The sequence below is a fragment of the Lagenorhynchus albirostris genome, chromosome 14 (assembly GCF_949774975.1).
Source record: "Lagenorhynchus albirostris chromosome 14, mLagAlb1.1, whole genome shotgun sequence".
NCBI classification, from domain to species: Eukaryota; Metazoa; Chordata; class Mammalia; order Artiodactyla; family Delphinidae; genus Lagenorhynchus; species Lagenorhynchus albirostris.
In genome coordinates, this window is record NC_083108.1 from 53776620 (window position 1) to 53797138 (window position 20519).

The following is a 20519-nucleotide window of genomic DNA, read 5'->3' on the forward strand; positions in this document are numbered from 1 at the left end:
AATGGAGAAGTGGGAAGTCAGGGAGAAGGCGAAGTGAGGAGAGAAGGAGAAAGGGGGTTCCGGAGAAGCTACAAGGAAGATGGGGAAGAGGGAAAAGCAGAGGAAATAGAAGTTGGAAGAGACAAGAAAATATGCCAGTGGAACGACAGGAGAGGGGCAACTAGGTAGGAGGGTGGGTGGAGAGCGAAGACACAGGGAAAAGACAAATGCGGAAACCCTGATCCATTTTAAATGTGAGGAAACTGAGGCCCAGAGAGGTCAGGCAGTCATCCCAAGGCCACCCGCTCCGTGGGCACACGCTGCCAGGTTGAGGCCCCCAGCGCAAGTGCTGGGCGAAGGGGTCCGACAGGAGAGAGGGAGCGAGGCCTGAGCCAGGAGGGCAGAGGCTGTCCGGCAACTTTGACCTCACTGCCTCTTACACAACGTGCAGGCTCCAGGCCAGCCACCTGGGCTTCCGGCGAGCCTGGGTGCTATCTCACCATGTGGTTTGGATCCATGACTCTCAGATGCTCTGACGGCAAAAAGTATGGACCACAGACCCAGACAGAGGGTGAGCTCACCCCCCACAACACCAATTCCGCACAAGGGCGCGCACCTCCTGCTGCGTCTGGGCACCGCCTGCCCCCAGGCTGGGACCTGCCGCTTCCCTAACTTGGTGGTGGCGCTTTTCAGACTTGGTCAATAAAATTTTAAAATCACAACCAACAATTCTTCATCATCCCTATGATTTTTTTTCAAAGAAAAATGCTACTGTATTGTCAAGACTTTTTATCTACAGGCTAAGAGAAGAATAAATGGTTGTGTGTCAAGAAAAACTACTTTTTATTTTTGCACAGCATCTTCAATAATCTTAAAAAAAAAAAAAAAAGGCAGGTGGAAGTTGGAAGCCTTTTTTTCCAAGACTTAAATCTTTCAAGAAAAAGATTCGTTGAAAGCTAGCTCAGGGACACAAAACTTAAATGCTGGCCAGGAGAGTCAGAATCTTGTTCCAATTCCACAGCTGATGATGCTTGTAAAACATATACCTTCTTTATTTTTTTCCACCACTAATCCCATAAATGTATGAGACTAGGTATAAAGGGCTTCTTAAAAAAATGTAACAATTTATAATTTCCTAACATGAAATTTTTTAATTGAAATTGGGCTAATTGGTTAAACAGAAATACCTTTATGCCACAAGTTATACTCTGTTTTTACTGCAAAACATGAAAATATTGATACATAATCTACTCCCCCCAGTGGTCATAATGTGGAATAGCAACATATTTCTACTGAATTACCGATGAAGAGGTGAGAAAGCTAAAAAGTTTTCATTAGTAAAAAATTATGATGAAAATATTTTTTAAAGCCTCAGTTACAATGAGTTCATAATCTCCACCATAATTATTCTACAGTGAAGGGATTAACTCAGGTGCATTGCTGCATTTTCAAGGCCACTCACGGCAGAGACCCACACAGAAAAGGACCAGAGCCTACACTAATGCATATAAAATTTTTCTTTCCATATCTGGAATTACTTCTAATTAATGTTTGCCCATGAAAACAACCCAAAAGGGACAGATATGCTTTCTTCAAAACCAAGAGAAATCCTTCTTGATACCACTCCGAGGTTTTCCAAACTTCTGTAGTTTAGCCACTTATTGGAGAATGGCTATCCCATCTACTCAAGTTCCAGTATTTCATTATGTCCTCATACAACCCCCAAAACTCTAAACAGCATAGTTAGTGACAATTTCATTTGAGCTGTGAATGAATGAATGATCAAACACAAACAGGTCATTCTAGGAACAGAGGAGAAAAAACAGGAAGCGTCTCCTGAGGTCAGAAGGCCCGGCTTAAAGTGACTCTCCCAACAATAATCTTCTTGAAGACTGACATTTTACCTTTAAAATTCAACACGTTTTGCATTCTACTTTGAAACATCCATTTTTTTAAATATGAAGGGGAAAAAAAGGCTAACTGGTCAAAGTTTTCTTCTACCAAGTTCCAGGGTTAATGTACCATGCTTACTGTACAAATGGCCTAAAATATCCTCAGTGTACTCACCCCAGTTTAAGGAGTCTGGGACTAAAGGATCTCTGAGCTGTATTTCTCTGACTAATGTTTTAGGTCAAACTTTCACCCCATATTTTGAGACCAGAGAGACAATAGTGGGTTGTCCGCAGCAGTCAAGTGTGGGATCTTTAAGAGCAAAGCTTAAACGGCCCAATTAAGGATCAGAAGAACCATGGCTTGGCTTGTGTCCCACATTCTGGACAACACTTCCAATAGAATAAAGCCAAGTGGGAAACCCTCTGCCCTGCTCAGAACCCCCAGGGCAGCAGCCTCACTGGGGGTGTGTGTGTCTGTGTCATGTTAATCACAACTGTTTCCGTTTAAATGTTTGTCTATTTCTTCTCTCATTTCACCCTCTGAATAGCAGTTTGCAATGGTCCTGTACCCAGGGTAACACTCAGGGGCAACACCCTAAGAAAATAAGCAATTTTCTGTATGAGGGCTGTGTCACCCCATTTTGCTCACGCTCTAGGAATCCTGTTGAAACATAAATCGTTTTATTATCAAATTCAAAAAACAGTATATAATTTTAAAAGTGTGGTCCTTTAATCTTTAACAACAAATTCTCTGCTATAAACTCACACCTAGCAGAAGCACACAGTGCATCGCAACAGGAGTGACACCAAGTACAGGTAACGTCAGGAGACACAGGGCTGGGGTTCCCCACTCTGGGTCCACGGGAACGGCTCAGAGCTCGCCAAAGGAAATTACAACAAACAAATGAAGTAATCAAGGACAGATGAGATTATTAACACAATCCGGAGAAAAACAGGAGAAAATGTCACAAATTGTGAGATCAGCGTCCTATAGGGACCCGTGTCAGTCACACTCACATTCCTCGCCTCTTAAGAGGCATTTCCACTTCTATAGCTGGTTCCACACAATATTTTTCGCTAAAGATTTTCTGGACCACTTGAAAAACTGGTGATGATGGTTTTAATTATTTTGCTGCTGTGATTTCATCTCCAAAAAATTGCTTACAATTTTCTCTATTTTAAAAATATTGGTAATTAGCTGGTTCTCCTTCCTGCCGTCTTCCATCTGGATAAACAAATTGCTACGGTAATGCCGTGTAATTACTCAGAAGCCAGGAACTCAGCAATAATCTCTTGGATATGCAGTTTCTTGGGGAGAATAAAAATTCTATCATATATAAAATTCAAACAAATAATAATAAGTATACCAGGATTTCAACAGACACGTATACAAAGGACAAACTATCAGGAACATCAAGAACCTGTTCACATCTTACATGGAGAAGCCAGGATGTACACCAAGGCCTGCTTGACTCCAGAGCCTCTGCTTTTAACCATGTTGTTGGTGTCTAATTCACAACTTGCTTGCTATCATGTTAGCAGGCTTAAACAAAATACCACCCAAGCAGTTGGGGCTATCATTTTAATAAAGAATCATCATGAGTGCGGCTAGGAGCCACCCCACAGGACAGATGGTCTGTAGCCTTAAAGGGGCATCCAATGGAGCCTGGAAACCCTGCTTGGTTTCTGTGGTCAGCCTGCTCTCCCAGTTTCTGTTTCTTTTTCCAACTTCCATGTTTCTCAACCTGACTGCATTCCCATCACCCTTCCCTCCCCACCTCAAATTCTTGTACGCAGGTCACTGTGTTCTTTGGGTAATGAACAGCAAACATGACTAAACCACACTGCTACGAAAATAACTTAAGGAATTTACTTTTACAATTGGAAGATTCTAGTGCTACATTTAAGTCTGTTACCAGATTTTACTTAACTAGTGAAATTTAAATTAAAACCAAAAAGCACAATTGTTAGATTACTGCCTTTCAGAGGCTGAATCTGCCTACTTCAATATAAAGTTCCCCTGGACTTCCCTGGCAGTCCAGCAGTTAAGACTCTGTGCTTCCACTGCAGGGGGTGCAGGTTCGATCCCTGGTTGGGGAACTAAGATCCCGCATGCCACAAAGTGCAACAACAACAAAAAAAGTTCCTCTAAGATGTATTTAAAAAAATAAAACTTGTAGTACTGGTACCCAGATGTATACAGTTATATTACACACGTACAGAAGAATGCAATTCCAAGATGGCAGGAGTAGCTGCATCCTTCGTTGAAGGTAAAGCCTTAAGTCACCTTTGCTACAGAGAGGTTAAATGCTAGTAATGTCTAACATTTAACCCTGCAATGTCTGGGCGCACACAGGATCCAAGAAAGCACAGAGGCATCTGAAAGCAGCAACATTGGAAGAAAGGTTCCCCCTCTTCTAAGTATGCTGCACCACTGAAACAAAAAATGAGTGTGACATTTTATTACAATTTATTTTTCTTCCAGACTCAACATACTTCATAAGGCTCTCTGAGAAACAGGGTATATACTTTGTGTAAAAATCACTAGCCTTCACAGCAAGTTAATTTTACTCAAGTTCTTAATGTATACTTTAATCATAAAACTTCTGGACGTGAAAAGAAATAAGCAAACAAAGGTAATATAAGCTAGATGCTCATGAGAAACTGTACAGTAAACCAGTATTTACATTGAAACCATACAAGGAAACACAATATTGGCAACCCAGCATTATTTATCTAGTGTCTAACTCTGAGTCACACTCCAGAGTTAGTCCTTTGCACATATTATCTCTGATCTATACAACTTCTGTGAAAGACAGATTTGCTTTATCCCTATATCTTACAAATGAAAAAACAGAGGCTCAGAGGAATTATGTACTATATCCAAGGTTACCAACTAATAGTAACCAAGTTGGTTAAAACTTAGTTTTTTTTAAAATCTATTCTGGCTGTGTTGGGTCTTTGTTGCTGTGCGCGGGCTTTCTCTAGTTGTGGCGAGCAGGGGCTACTCTGTTGTGGTGTGCGGGCTTCTCATTGTAGTGGCTTCTCTTGTTGTGGAGCATGGGCTCTAGGCACACCGGGCTCAGTAGTTGTGGCACGTGGGCTCAGTAGTTGAGGCTCACGGGTCCTAGAGTACAGGCTCAGTAGTTGTGGCGCACGGGCTTAGTTGCTCTGCAGCACATGGGATCATCCAGGACCAAGGCTTGAACCTGTGTCCCCTGCATTGGCAGGAGGATTCCCAACTACTGCGCCACCAGGGAAGCCCCACCAGCTAATTTTTTAAAGTGCCAAATCCAGGTTCAAACCCTAATCCACTTAGTTTCAAACCTCAAGATGTCTCCATAGTAACTTCTAGGACACAATACTTAATTTGGAACTCAAATTTGATGTGCTAGATATTTTAAAAATCTCAAATACAGGGACTTACCTGGTGGCGCAGTGGTTAAGAATCCGCCTGCCAGTGCAGGGGACACGGGTTCGATCCCTGGTCCAGGAAGATCCCACATGCTGCGGAGCAACTAAGCCCGCGAGCCACAACAACTGAGCCTGCGTGCCTCAACTACTGAAGCCTGTGCTCCTAGAGCCCGTGCTCCACAGCAAGAGAAGCCACCGCCGTGAGAAGCCCGCGCACCACAGCAAAGAGTAGCCCACGCTCACCGCAACTAGAGAAAGACTGCGCACAGTAACGAAGACCCAACGCGGCCAAAAATAAATAAATAAATAAATATTTAAAAATCTCAAATACAATAAATCTAAAAGAATAAAATATCTAAAAATGAAATTAGCCAAAGAGCTGAACATTTACATATTTATAATTACAAAACATTGCTAAATTTAAAAGGACTAAAATAAATAGAGAGATATCTTGTGTTCATGGATACAAAGACTTAATATTGTTGAGATGTCAATAGTACCCAAAGCAATCTAGATTCAATGCAATCCCTATCAAAATCCCAACAGATTTTTTTTTTTTTTTTTTTTTTGCAGATACAGAAAGTCAGTCCTCAAATTGATATGGAATTGCAAGGGGCCAAAACAACCTTGAAAAAGAACAAAGTTCCTGATTCCAAAACTTATTATAAAGCTATGGTAATCAAAACAATGTGGTACTGGCTTAAAGACAGACATATACACCAATGGAACAGATTCCAGAGTCTAGAAATAAACCCAAATATATATGGCCAATTGTTTTCTGACAAGGGTGCCAAGTCCATTCAATGGGGAAAGAACAGTCTCTTCCACATATGGTTCAGAGACAACTCTGACTCCAGAGCCTTTCCAATTAACCATACTGTTGGTGTTTAATTCACACATACAAAAGACACAATGTATAAGACCCTGTATATAGAATAATTAACTGAAAATGGATCAGAGACCTAAATAAGAGGTAAAACCATGAAGCTTAATGATTCTTAGATATAACACCAAAAACATGAGTAATGAAAGATAAACTGGATTGCATCAAAATTTAAAACTTTTTTTCCTTTTTTTTGGCCACACCATGCAGCTTGCAGGATCTCAGTTCCCTGACCAGGGACTGAGCCCTGGCCATGGCAGTAAAAGCCCAGAATCCTAACCACTAAGCCACCAGGGAACTCCCTAAAACTTATTTCCTTCATCAAAGGACCTTATCAAGACAGTGAAAAAACAACCTATGGAATGGGAGAAAGGATCTGCAAATCATATCTAATAAGAGTTTCATGTCCAGAATATGTAAAGAACTTTTACAACTCAACAACAGAAGGCAACCCAATTAAAATTCGGGCAAAAGGCTTAAGCATCTCTCTGAAGAAAATGGCCAATAAGTACATGAAAAGATTGCTCTACATCATTAATCATCAAAGAAATGCAGATCAAAACCACAATGAAATACCACTTCATACTCACTCACGGCTATTTTTTTAAAAAACCAAATTGAAAAGTGTTGAGGATGTAGAAAAACCTTTCCAGTGTGTGGAGGGTGCAGCACCACTTACCTCCTCACTCAATGTCAGTGGCAGTTTCCCCAGCTGTGACAATCAAAAATGCCTCCACTGTTTCTGAGTGTCCCCTGGGAGCAAAATTCTTCCAGCTGTGAACCACGGGTTTATCTAGATAGCGTGTGGCCCTGTATTTATACACTGGTTCTGGTTAGAGGTGGGCCAGGCAGGCACACACACAGCTTGGGCTCCGAATTTAGAGAGACTGAGTTTTAAATTATCGTTCCACCACTTACCAGGTACCCTGACACGAAACCGTCCTAAGCTTCAGTCTGACCTGAGCCTCATACAACCCCTCCATAGAGCCAACCCCTCCCCAGGGTCACAGCGGTGGCCAGAGAGGACTGCTTCCACAGTTCAAGGAGGTGGTGTAAGCAGGGCCCTACGGGGCCTTCCCGGGACAGACCCCTCCCCACATCCTCGGCCGCAGCTCCTCTCTGAAGTACCTAGAGAAGGTATCTGATGCACACTTCCTGAGTTGTTTTTACAGACGCTAAAACTCCCACCAAATGGAAGAAATTAACTGCTTGATGACCATGAGACCTACCGGCACCTAAGGACTGATAATGTGACACCACCCTGTTACATTACCATCAACCAAGTTACCTCAACATCAGCCAATCAGAGAATTGTGTGCACGAGCTGGGACGCCCCTCCCTCATCTTGCCTTTAAAGATGCTTTGCTGAAAGCCATGGGGAGTTCGGGTGTTTGGAGCACAAGCTGCCCTGGACTCCCTGCTTGGCGCCCTGAAATAAACGCTGCAGTTGCCTTCACCACGACCCAGGGTCAGCAGATTGGCTTTACTGCTGGCCTTATTGCGTGTGGGCGAGTGGACCCAAGTTTGGTTCAGTAGCAGTAGCACCTGGAAACTACTAGGTACTTCGCAGATATTAGATCGCTTCCTTCTTTCATTAGAAAACAACGTACAGACGGCCCCCAGCTTACAATGGCTTGGCCTGTGAATTTTTACTTTATAATGGTGTGAAAGCAACACGCGTTCAGTAGAAACCCTCCTTCACACTTTGAATTTTGATCCTTTCCTGGCTAGTGACAGGCCTGGCCTACGAACCCCTCTCGCGATGCTGAGCAGAGGCAGCCCCAGCTCCCGTCAGCCACGCGATCCCGAGGGCAGATAACCCATGCGCTTACAGCCATTCTGCACCCAGACACCCATTCTGTTTTCCACTCTCAGTGCAGTCTTCAATCAGTCACATGAGAGAGTCAACACTTCATAATAAAATAGGCTTTGTGAGATGATCCTGCCCACTGTAGGCTACTGAACTGTTCTGAGCATGTTTAAGGCAGGCTAGGCCAAGCTATGATGTTTGGTAGGTGAGGCGTATTAAATGCATTTTCGATTTAGGATCTTTCCAAATTAGGATGGGTTCATCAGGATGTAACCCCATCGTAAGCCGAGGAAGATCTGTACTGAAAAGCTCTGAGACCTATGCCCCGTAGGTGCCTAACGGGTGACTGTTAGGCTAGGATCCCTGCCATCAAGGAGCCCACTATTTAGGGAGGGACACAGGAAAGTAAACAAATGACTTATGACCTAATTCCCACTTCGATCAACAGCTCTTCTTATCTCTGTTTTAGCTTCCCAAACCACTTCCCCGTTGCCTAAGGCCCATCCAAATGAGGTCTACCCTTCAGCCTGTTTGTGCAAATAGCACGAGTCGAATTCATATTCCAGCCCCAAAGAGCCAAATTAGGACTGACATGGGTGAGAAGAGCCCTAGAGGTATAGGAAAGGGTCTTCAGGTAAAAACTACTAGATCCAGCTACTCCCCCACCCTGTGCCCAGAGCAGACTGCCCTCCCCAAGAGACAAGGAAGGCATCTTCCCCACGCTACCTAACTCTACTTAACGTGAATGCTGTCCTTTAATCGCTGCGGAGGCTACACAATAAACCAATCCCATTTTTGTACCACTGTCCAGCATCTTATTAGTACTCTTCTTTTTTTCTGAAAGAACTACCTTTAAATTAAATGTAGGTGCTACACAGGATAAAAACCAGTATCATTACTATGTAGTCACAACACTTAAACAGTACAAAAGTTAGGTATGATTCATCTCTCTGACGTGCCTGGTCCACCAGACGTTGCTCTGAATGACTTATGGCTATTTCCAAAAACCTAACCTACCTCGAAGGGTAAAGATCTTCCACCACTGAGCATAAAAGGATATATTTCAAGACTGAAGCAATTTAAAAAGGAAGGAGTGTTCAAAATGTTTTTCATCATAACAGCATCACTGAAATGCATATATTGCCACGGAAGTGGGCAAAGTACCATTTGATTGCATACGTTTTTAGTCATATTCCTTCAGAGAGACATTTTTTCTATAGGAGTACGAACAGCTTCCTTATTACCCATTTGTAATGGAGTGCAAAACTGAAGAACCTGAGGTAATTAGATCTTAGGGGTAAACTTCAGACTTATTAATAACATAAGCATCTGTAATTTAAACAGCAGTATTTTTCATCATGAATAATGTCCATCAATTATCACCATCCATCACTCCCACCTCAGCAGGCAGCGTGAGGCTGCAGGAAAGAAATGACTATTTGCCCACATCCCAGGACAGTATGTACATATGCATGTATCTATTCAGCAAGTATCATGCACACACACCCCCCAGAACAACAGAACCACACCCCATTCCCCCCACCCCACCATTTGGTTTTACAGAGACCTGGCCACCGGCACCAGGTTCTCTACATTTGCCAGGAACCCCAAGGCTGACTGTAAACCTCTGCGTGAGAGGTGCCAGATTCAATGCTTCACGAATACGCGATCGATCTCGGAGGCTTGTACTTCTCTAAACTTATCTCACATTCAAGGGAGTATTAGTGAGGTCAAAGCTCAGCCCTCGCCTTCTAGACACCACCCGAGGTGTCAGTGAGCTGCAATGGGACCAGGGGTCATGGTGCCACAATTCTAGTTAAAAGGTGACTTCTGCCGCATAAACAATTAGACCAACCTCTCTCACGGCATCAATCACCTTTTAATGACTCCAGTAGCGGAGAGGAGGGTCTTCCCTCATTACTAGCAGCACACTAATTAAACAAACAAGAAAAAAACAAGCACCAGCCCATCAGCTTACTTAACTGATGTCATAAAAGTGATCAGAATTCCTCAGCTCCTGTAACACAGATTTCCAAACTGTGCAAGGGAGCATTGCACAGCCAAACTCTAGGCTCCCTTGCATTTAACTCTCAGAAATGCAGCCCCCAGTTTCTCAGAGGGAAGTCTTCTAGATCAGGAAGCACAAATTCACTGCCTTCTACTCTTCTTTCTGGGAATACCTCAGTTAGAGAGCACGTGGCAACCACGAGGCCGGGACCCAGGAATGTGAACTCCCTCCCGTGTGGCCACCCAGCTCCCGGCATCCCAGACCGCGGCTGCAGAGGGGCCCGGGGACCTGGGCGAGGCTGTGGACCTGGGCGATCTTCCAGCTCCAACTTCATGCTGGACCGTACACAGTGCCACCCGGGACCCCGGTAGTTTTCAGACATGTCAGGAGGGGGACATCCCTCTCGGGGCTCTGGGTGGACACCTGGGTGGATAAAGGATGCGGGAGCAGCTGCACCGCTGCTGCCAGCACCACCCGACACGCACATCACTGAGTGGTGCCCTAGTGTCACACAGCTCCGCAAACAGACACCAGGTGAGGCTGCGCCCGCGGGGGCTCACGATCTGACCTGCACACGAGCTCCTGCAAGATGAGAGAGAAGGATTTCCAAGAGCAAGAGCGAGTCAGTGAGGCAACATTTGAAATGTTGGAAAATAAAGCCCGTTTCACACATCGATCTGTTTCAAAGCAGCATCTACTTTGATGTGCTGTTCGCTGTTCGATTCTGAGCTGGGATCAAGCCATGAACTTGGCTGACAAGGTACCTCCCCTCCCAGCACTTCGATTCTAATGCTAAGGAGAGAGAGGGGCAACAAATGAAAAACACAATTCTAGGCTGGGATAACTATCATGAAGGAAGTCAAAGAGTGTATGGGAGGAAGGGCAGGAAGGGTGACTTCAGGTAACAGCCACATCTGAAAAGGAAATAGAGCACAGCTAACTAACATGGGAGCCAGAGCACCAGGGCCCGGCCGATACTGTTCACCTAACTACTCCGGGACGGACTCAGGATTCACTTTCTCACAAGACACTGGTGCCGTTCTTTCTTTAGGCATTTTGCCAACCTGCAAATTACTTTAGAAACAAAGCCAGAGTAGAAAATGAGGTGACTCAGATACTACGTTATAAAACATTCAGGAAACCAGTGGAAATTTTAGCAGTCACACAGTCTGAACAAAAATCTCCAGTTGTAATCTAAAAATTGCTTCCTCAGAGTTGCTTTCTGACCTTGGTGAAGACGGATGGGACTAAAAGCATCTTTTAAAATGTTATAATAACTAGACATTCTGTTGACACAAAGGACATTACACACTTTATCTTCATTCCCTCTTGAAACTCACTGTTAAGGAGCTGAACTGTGCCCCCAGAGTAAGCTGACGTTCTCACCCTCAACGCCTCAGCAGGCGACCTTATTCGGAAATAGGATCTTTACAGAGGTAACTGAGTTAAAATGAGGTCATTAGGGCGGGCCCTAAACCCATGACTGGCTCCCTTATAAAAAGGGGATATCTGGACGAAGACAAACAGACACACGCACGGGGAGAACGCCGTGAGGACATGAGACAGTGCTCCAGGTGCTGCCACCTACAAGGAGTGCCCAATGTCGCCAGCTAACCGAGAGCGGCCCTCAAGGAACCGGCCCCACTGACACCTCGACCTCAGACCTGCTGCCTCCAGAACTTTGAGACAACACATTTCTGTTATTTAATCCATCCGTTTGTGGCACTTTGTGACGGTGGCCCTAGCAAATGAATCCACTCACCAACACAACAGGAAAGAAATGTAACAGGAGTAACTGTTAAGTACGAGGAGAAGGTTTAGAGGAAATTGAAGAGGTCAAGTTTTTGAAAGATGAAAGACGGATGGAGAAAAAAAGGAGGACTAGACAGTAAGGGCTCAAAAGCCCTCCTCGGGGGAGAGATGTCAAAAACCATGACAACTATAAGAAAATTTCCGAGTCAAAGCCACAATTTTCCTAATTGAACGTTCCCACGGGGCCCAGCACAGCGGAGAAGCGGCAGCCGCCCTGCCAGGCTCCACAGAAGGCCGTCACGGTGGGAGGAGCCGTGGATGGTGTCCAGGGCCCCGCGGTGTCCTGGAGGGAAAGGTTCAGAGACACCGCGTGGGGCTCGGGCAGAGGATGCGTGGCTGCAGGGAGCTCTGCGGGGGGTGAAGCCACACAGGCCGAGGGGCGCCCACCACCCTGGGTGTCCTCCCGGCCTCTGACCCACCGAGACCAGGGGACAGACACGCTCGCAAGCCACCAGGGCGGGGCCGCGGGTCCCCATCACACCCAGCCCAGCGCAGCCGCCACCAGGGCTGGGGATCATGAGGAGAAAGAGCAGGCGAGAGCACCTGGAGAGGGGAGAGGACGGGAAGAGGGGCGGGGAGGGGGAGACACGGGCATTTAAAAGTTTGGGACTTCTCAACAGTAACAATTCAAAATTCTAAAGGAAAAGTATTTCCGCTCTAGCATTCTACAGCCAGCCTCCCGACGAAGGACGAGGCTAGAACCCATTTCCAGATGCGTAAACCTTATGGACTTGCCCTCCGGTGAAGCTTTCCTCCACGCCCAGCGGGACCAGGAGGCCGAGGGAGAAGTGGGAAACGGACCCGACACAGGGACCCAAGGCAGGCGAGGGTCACGGAGACCAGGCGAGGGGTCTGGAGCTCTGTCGGAAATTGGGGGCCTGACACACAAGCCAACACGACAACTAACAAGCATGGAATCAAGTCCCACAAGAAACAGGTAAAAGAGTTGAAGGAGCTGCTTCTAAGAAGCAGTCAACAGCCCTGAGGAAGAGACTCTCGTGCTTTTCACCGCATACCTCAAAGTCCCATTTGAATTTTTAAACTATACATTAAAAAAAGACAACTTAAAAATGTTTTAAGATGAAAAGAATTATTATGTGATGCAGGCTTATAAAATGAATCTTATTCACAGGAATGAAAACTACTAAAGAAAAGAAAAATAAACACCAAGCAAATACGAGTGCTGTGGGGCTTTGTTTTGTTCTGCTTTTAATTAGGAAAAGCTCTTTCCCAACTCTCAGCATCAGCCCCTGTGGTCCATTTGAGACTCAGGTATCTCTCACTAACAAGACAAAACAAATGAACCAGGAAATTTAACTATAGCAAAGTTCAGACTTCCCTGGTGGCACAGCAGTAAACAATCTGCCTGCCAAGGCAGGGGACACGGGTTCAAGCCCTGGTCCGGGAAGATCCCACATGTCGCGGAGCAACTGAGCCCATGCACCACAATTACTGAGCCTGCGAGCCACAACTACTGAGCCCATGTGCCACAATTACTGAAGCCTGCGTGCCTAGAGCCTGTGCTCCACAAGAGAAGCCACCGCAATGAGAGGCCTGCGCACCGCAACCACGAGGAGCCCCAGCTCGCCACAACTAGAGAAAGCCTGCATGCAGCAATGAAGGCCCAGCGCAGCCAAAAATAAACAAATAAATAATACATTTATTAAATAAATAAATACAGCAAAGCTCCTATCAAGTTATCTAGTTGATTCACTTGGAGCAGGGAAATGTCCTAACACACAAGCACTTTTCCATTCTATGGCAAGGATATCAGCAAAAGATTTAGCCAACATTTAAAAGGATGACATTCAGCAGATGAAAAAAAAGCTCAGCTATCCTAACAATACAGGTATATTAGTAGTTTTCAACTAGTAGAGAATAAAATTTTATGTAGCTTTATAATCTAAGGAAATTTTTCTGAAAATGATTAGAGCTTGCAGAAAAATGTCAACTACTTAGAGACGTTATAAACTAGTCAGCAAGAGAATTTTTTTCTTTTAGTTAAGTTTTAGTTAAGTATTCACCTGCACTATATATACCAGATACATAAGACAGCTCTGTTTTCTAGATACTACAAAAATAAGGCTCTACCTGCAGGCCTGGACAACAAAACTTATACAGCCAGAGATAAAACGACAGCCAAAATCACAAGGCTTAAATCTGTAAACATGCGTAGTGCCTAAGACACATACAAAACTGCTCAATCACGAAAATATATTTCCTATTTGACACTACAAAGGTAAACGTTCTGGGTCAAGGAAGAAATTTCAAGCACAGAAAGCAATATTTTTGAGACATAAACATCTTTCAACTGAACATCATATTCTCATGCTAAAAATGTAAGCACTGAAGCTCTCTCCCAGATGCTTCCTTTGCTCCCTTTCAATCCCCGTGTACAGTACTCCTTTCTCAATCCCTCCCTGCACAGCTTGGAGCAGCAAAATGTCCTAACACAAAAGCCCTTTTCCATTCTATGGCAAGAATAACAGCATACCCCTACAAGAATACAAGCTACTTCAGGGCAAGGCGGCTGTTCTACTCGCCTTTCTGCCCTTCGCCCTGAGCCTCTAGACACTGGTGTCCCTTGTCCAGTTAGAGCTCCCAGCCTGCCACCCTGCCTCTGCTCCTTGGGGTGGCTTGAGGCTCTGGTTTAACACACAACCTCCTCAAACCCTCAGAATCAGCCCAGCAGAAGGTACTGTGGTCTCCACGTTACAGAGGAGACAACTGAGTAAACTGAACACCAAAAGTGTGTTCCAGGACTTGGAAATTCCTGAAGGTCTATGAATGTATTTCTGTTTAATGGGAAGTTCCCCTGCACTGAAGAACTGATAAATCCCAAGTCATTAATTTATTCACAGTAAAAACACTATTAAAGCTCCGTAGAGGACTTCCTTGGTGGCGCAGTGGTTAAGAATCTGCCTGTCAATGTAGGGGCCAAAGGTTCGATCCCTGGTCCGGGAAGATCCCACACGCTGCAGGGCAACTAAGCCCGTGCACCACAACTACGGAGCCTGCGCTCTAGAGCCCATGTGCCACAACTACTAAGCCTGCGTGCCACAACTACCGAAGCCTGTGCACCTAGAGCCCGTGCTCCGCAAGGAGAAGCCACTGCAATTAGAGCAGCCCGCAACGAAGAGTAGCCCCCACCTGCTGCAACTAGAGAAAGCCCACGTGCAGCAACGACAACCCACCGCAGCCAACAAGACAAAAGAAAACCTCCATTAGGATCTTTCTGCAGATGTAGTTGGCAAGTGAGTCAAATGACACAGTGACGAGAGCACCAGTTCACAAAAACTCAAACTCAGGTACTCAACAACATTAGGGGTTTCAGCCAGCTGCCCCCATGGGTGGAGGGGGAACGAGGCTCCTATGTGGAGGAGGAAGCTGGAAGCTCCGTCCAACTCCGGAATGTTGGACCTCGGTGCTGCTATGCGTGGTCCAGTCCCAGGTAACCAGGGGTCACAGAGGACGCTCCTCAAATCAGCAGTCAAAGGTACCTGGGAAGATCCTTCAAGAAGGGGTGGGTTTGGATTCTGACAAACTATGTCGCTGAGCCCAGCTCTCCTTCTCAACACTAAATAGAACCACCTTCCTCTCAGGCTCAGCTGAGAGCAATATTTAGCCAGCGTTTAGGGACCCCGTTTTAAACACTCTGTCCTGACTCATCATAGCGATGTGATCACGCTGTGGAAGCGGGCAGAGGGAAATCAGCTCCACATCATCCAATTCGTTCCAGAGCCGCCCGGGGTGGGGGGCGGGGGGGGAGCATCACCTCCACTGTTCCCTCCGCTGGCTTTTCTCGCCCTGGCACAGTTGGTTTTGCACATATAAATGATTCAGAGAAACCCAAGCCTCCTATACAGCAGGTGCTATCTTTCTAGCAATTTATAGATGCTGACACTAAGAATAAGTTCTCCAGTTCTACCTAATCAAGCCAAAACAAAACCCTAAAATTGACGTCAAGCAGACGCAGGAGAATCCCTACGGTCCTTGGGCAGCCTGGTGGTGATGGAGCCAGGGCAATGCCACCGCAAAGCTGCGAGCCTTCAGCAAAGCTCTTTCAGCCCCACCAGCATCACCTAGAAAATGGCACTACTATCTCCATCTTGCAGGGTCATTGTGGGTCTTGAGATAATTTGTGTAAACCACAAGCCCTCACCCAAAGAAAGCGTTCAATCATGTAACTGCAACAGTGATGACAACCATTTACAAACATCAAACACCTCCTAGAAATTCAGTGTTCCTAAAGAGTAGCCATCAGCACCATTTTACAGACCAAGAGTCTCAGTAGCTGTCTTTTAAAGACCCCCAAATTCCAAATTCTTACTTTTCAAATAACATTACTTAGGCAAGTTTTTTTAATTGGCTGAGCCAGTTAGAAAACCCTGCAACAAAAGATCAGTCCTTTCTCAAAAGGTATTTGTTTAATACACATTTTAAATGATAAAACAGAGAGCTTTCTCTCTTAAGTGATACTTCCCTGAATAAGGCCTGTCTCTGTGTAGTTCATATGTAGAGATGACTGTTAACATTATTCGAAATTCACCCAAAAAACTGTTGAAATTTTAAAGAAATATAATATGTGGGCAGATGCTTTGGAATGTTTTACAAAGAAAAAAATAATTACACGTAGAATCCTAAAGAAGCAAAAAGTATATTCACACAGAATCTTAAAGGAAACAAAAAGTATATTCCCTACGGGTCTGCTGTAAGCCCAAGCATCCCTTGACTTAGGCTGGTTCAGAAAAAAGACGCATCACTTTACAAGGATCACAGACCTACGACTCAACCTTTGGGGGAAGTACCATATCACATCAGGGAGCAGCAACTCAGATTTCTTAATTCACATGAACTGTCTGATGGTTCTGCTGTCTCACAGTTGATAACAATACAAAATCACACAATAAAATTAACAGATGATTTTATATTGAATAGCTCCTACCTTTGAAGGGCCTCTCTTTTAGAATGAATGAAACAGCACGTCTCTAGTACAGCAGGACACACCTATCTTGCCGGGAGCCAGAAATGTCACATCATCATGAACTGAACAGAGGAGAACCATCCTGGCCATTGTACAACTCCCGTTTGTTTATTCAGAGGTAGAAAAAAGGCTTTTAGGTAGATTTCAATTCCAGATTAACCAATGAACGTTTTTGTTTATAATTAAGATACTTTCTCTATAAAAAAGAAAACATCCTACTACAGATTTAAAAACAGATGGGTTAAACCCTCCCTTCCATTATATTTCAGAAATAGGTAAATGCAGAAATTCAATCAGTCACTAAAGGTGTGACTTGGTACCATACACCTATCTTCCTTCTTGCAGGAAAGTCACTAGTTCCAGCCTTAGAGTTTCTGAAGGATGCTTTCCCCATCCTCAGCTTCTCCTCTTTGTCCATAACTACTTAATTATAACCACCAAAACCAAATAATTTTTAAACCTAGATAATGGTACCTCTTCTCTTTGAAATATTTGGGACTTTAATCATGTTTCTTAAACTTTTCAAATCCATGTTCCTTTACACTCCCTATAATGTTACGTAAAACATACAACAAATTAACAAATGACCAAAAAGTTAAAAATCAAAACAATAGGAGAAAGCACAACAGACCTTCAAAGCCCCCAATGCCCTGCAAGTACCAGGTCTGCACAGCCACTTGGGCTCCCTCCATCCGATTCCTCCTGCTCATCGACCTGTGAGGGCCCGACCCTTCCCCTCTTTCCCCTTCACAGAGACTTTTAAATTTACAGATCCAGTCCCCACAACCGTCCCCCAACAGTGCCCATGTTTAAATGTTCCTCCGCCTCCTCAAGCTGTCCTTTCTCTACTAGAATCTGACAAACCTTTAAGGCTGGCTTCTTATTCCACCCAACACTATCTATCTCTCCTACTCTGGCCCTCGGTTCAACATTTACAGAGCGAAGGAGGCAAACTGGTCGCAGGGAGTGTCTGAAAATTAAGGAGACAGTCGTTATTTCCTCTAATCCTGGTTAAGGCTAGAGGAAAGCCATAGGTGACTTGAGAGCAAACACAATGCAGCACAGAACAAGCAAAACAGCCACCATATCATCAACACTGTGAAGGGTTTGCCTCCTGCAGCTGATCAAGGGAACTGAGTCTTGAGGACTGAATACACAGGTGGAGACCGCTGGGAAAAAACTGAACTGAGAGCACAGGGAAACTCAGATTTGCTAAAATAGGCGAGAACAGACCATTGCAGATTCATGAACAGGAAAGATGAAAAAGATGCTTGAAGTTGAAAAAAACTTAGAATTTGTAAACCACTTTGAATTTTACTTATACTCTGCCTGGTTGAAAAAAATAAGTTGAGGCAGTTCAGACAAATTTACCTATAACTAAACAATAAAGTGAAGGGAACTGGTACAAAAAATAAGGATATGAAATGAGATAAAGGCAACAAACGCAGTTACTCTTCATAAAGTTAACTACAGAAGTAAAGACTTTCGAAACTGTCCAAATATGCCAAAAAGTCAGTTGAAGGCGATCCACCAGCTACCCAGACTCTACAAGGAGTGCTTTTCTGGAAGCCAATGTTTCTCCTCCAAAGAAGCAGGAAAGCCTTACTTGGATAGTTCATGTTTAAAATATATGACAGATAGACACAAACACCACAAAATAAACACCATATAATAAAGTTCTAAATTCTGAGATTACAAAAACAGGCAGCACATTCCAAATGGCTTTTTAAAAGATCACCTTCTAGTAGTCTCTCAAATTATACATTTGACCTAAATAACCTAAAAATAATTTTAAAAGGTCCCACTCCTAACAACACATAAACCCCTTGCCTTTTGGCCACACCCTCCTTGTACAGACGTGCGATGAAGGCAGGAAAAGGATCTGATGCTGCAACCGCAGCGCCACGCTTTACAAGGGGGAATGAACTCTGGCTCCTTCCTTCCTCACTTCCTTGTAGCAATTTTAACACCAATCTAACTGACAAACAGCGGCACTGAAACTTAGCATTCAAAGCCTTCAGAGGAAAAAGATTCTAAACTATCATCAGTGCATCAAATAAGAAAAAATGTGTGCTGTATCATCATTCTAATCCCAAAGTCACACTAAGGGCTTTATCTTGCATCGCAGCACCGTTTATCTCCTAGTGGATTCTTTTTTCCTTCTCCTTCCCTCTAGATGGAATGGAAACTTAGGGCAGAATCCTCCAGTCCCAGGGTTCCACAGCAGGGTCAGACCACCTGGGCCCAGCTTCCTGTTGTCAGTCAGGGCAGCTGAGAGGAGCACCGCAGAGGCTCGAGTGGCCACACCACACAGGCTGCCACGGACTCACAGAGATACCAAGTGACTTCATCTGGACCCTGGGGGTGAGCAACTTCTCCATTATTATCCTAGACTACAGAACCCCACACATGTAAAGTGTTTAGTGGTAGTAACAGTGTGTTACTAAAATAAAGAATCAAGCCCAAGGCAGGGAAGGTGGATTCCAAAAATCAGAGCTAATAGCCAGCAAAGTCGCCAAGACGACTTCTTATTCAAATACCATATTACCAAAATATAGCCATAACGCTTACTGCTCCAGCCTGTGGGAACTATCTTCAAAGTTTTAGTAAGACATCATTTATATAGGATTCTGCCAACCGATGGCTCTGCTTGCCAACCTGTGAGCTGTCTCATCATTAAGAAGGCAAATGAGAGGTCAGAGAACTCTGGGGCTCAGCCAGAAAGAAAACTTACTTCTAAATGAAGAGAATAAGATCAAAACAGGCTTTCAAAATAAAGGTCTCAAACCACTGCCCAGCGATTGATGAGAAACTCAGTGTGCACACACAAACACACACAGTGACAGCCGCTGGGGTCCCATCAGAAAGGAAAGGATTTAAATTAAAGGCGGGCAGACTTAACTCAGACTTAAAGGGAAACTTCCGGACAGGTTGCGAAGCACCCACGGGAGGCAGCTCATTCTACCTCCTAACAAGACAAGCCCAGTGTCCCCGCGCTGTCACATATGAGGAAATGCCTATATGAAGACACACACCCAGGAGAAATAGCTGTCGACACAGAGAACCAAGCTATATTTAAACTCGATATTAATATTTAAACTAAACATTGCAAAATGTTCACTGTAATGCTCGTCAGCTTAACTTAACCTTCTACCACCTCTAGTGAGTGGCACTGCCAGGATTATTCATCCAAAGCTCACAATTCAGGACAGCTGAGTGAACTGGCCCTCAGGTCACACTGCCTGCTGCTTCCTACTTTCATTCTACAGACCTCCGCAGGGGTCTCTTCTAAAAGCTGGCTCTGCGCTGGGTGCCGGCAGCTATGAGTCTGGCTTCAAGGACTCGGTCTAGCGCAGGAGACAACACAGTCAGTAACCAAAACATGACAGTCCAGGTGAGGAGTACCTTCTATGGCTATAAGAATGTAACAATACAGGACACGGAGCCCCAGCTGACCCTATTATGTGCTTCTTCCCAGTGGCTTCACTGTAGTTTTGGATGGCTCTCCTATGCTCCCCTTTCCTGTTCCTCCAAAACAAAGCTTCTCTGTTAGTTCTCAACCATGCCATCCATCATTAGAACCTACCATCTCATTTCTAGCATTCTACAGCCATCACCACCCACACCTGGGCCTGGAGATACTGCAATCTGATACATCACCACCACATGTAAGTGGAGGGAAGCAGCCACCCACACCGTCCAATGCTCTTCCACACGTGTCCTTGGGCCTGCTTCTC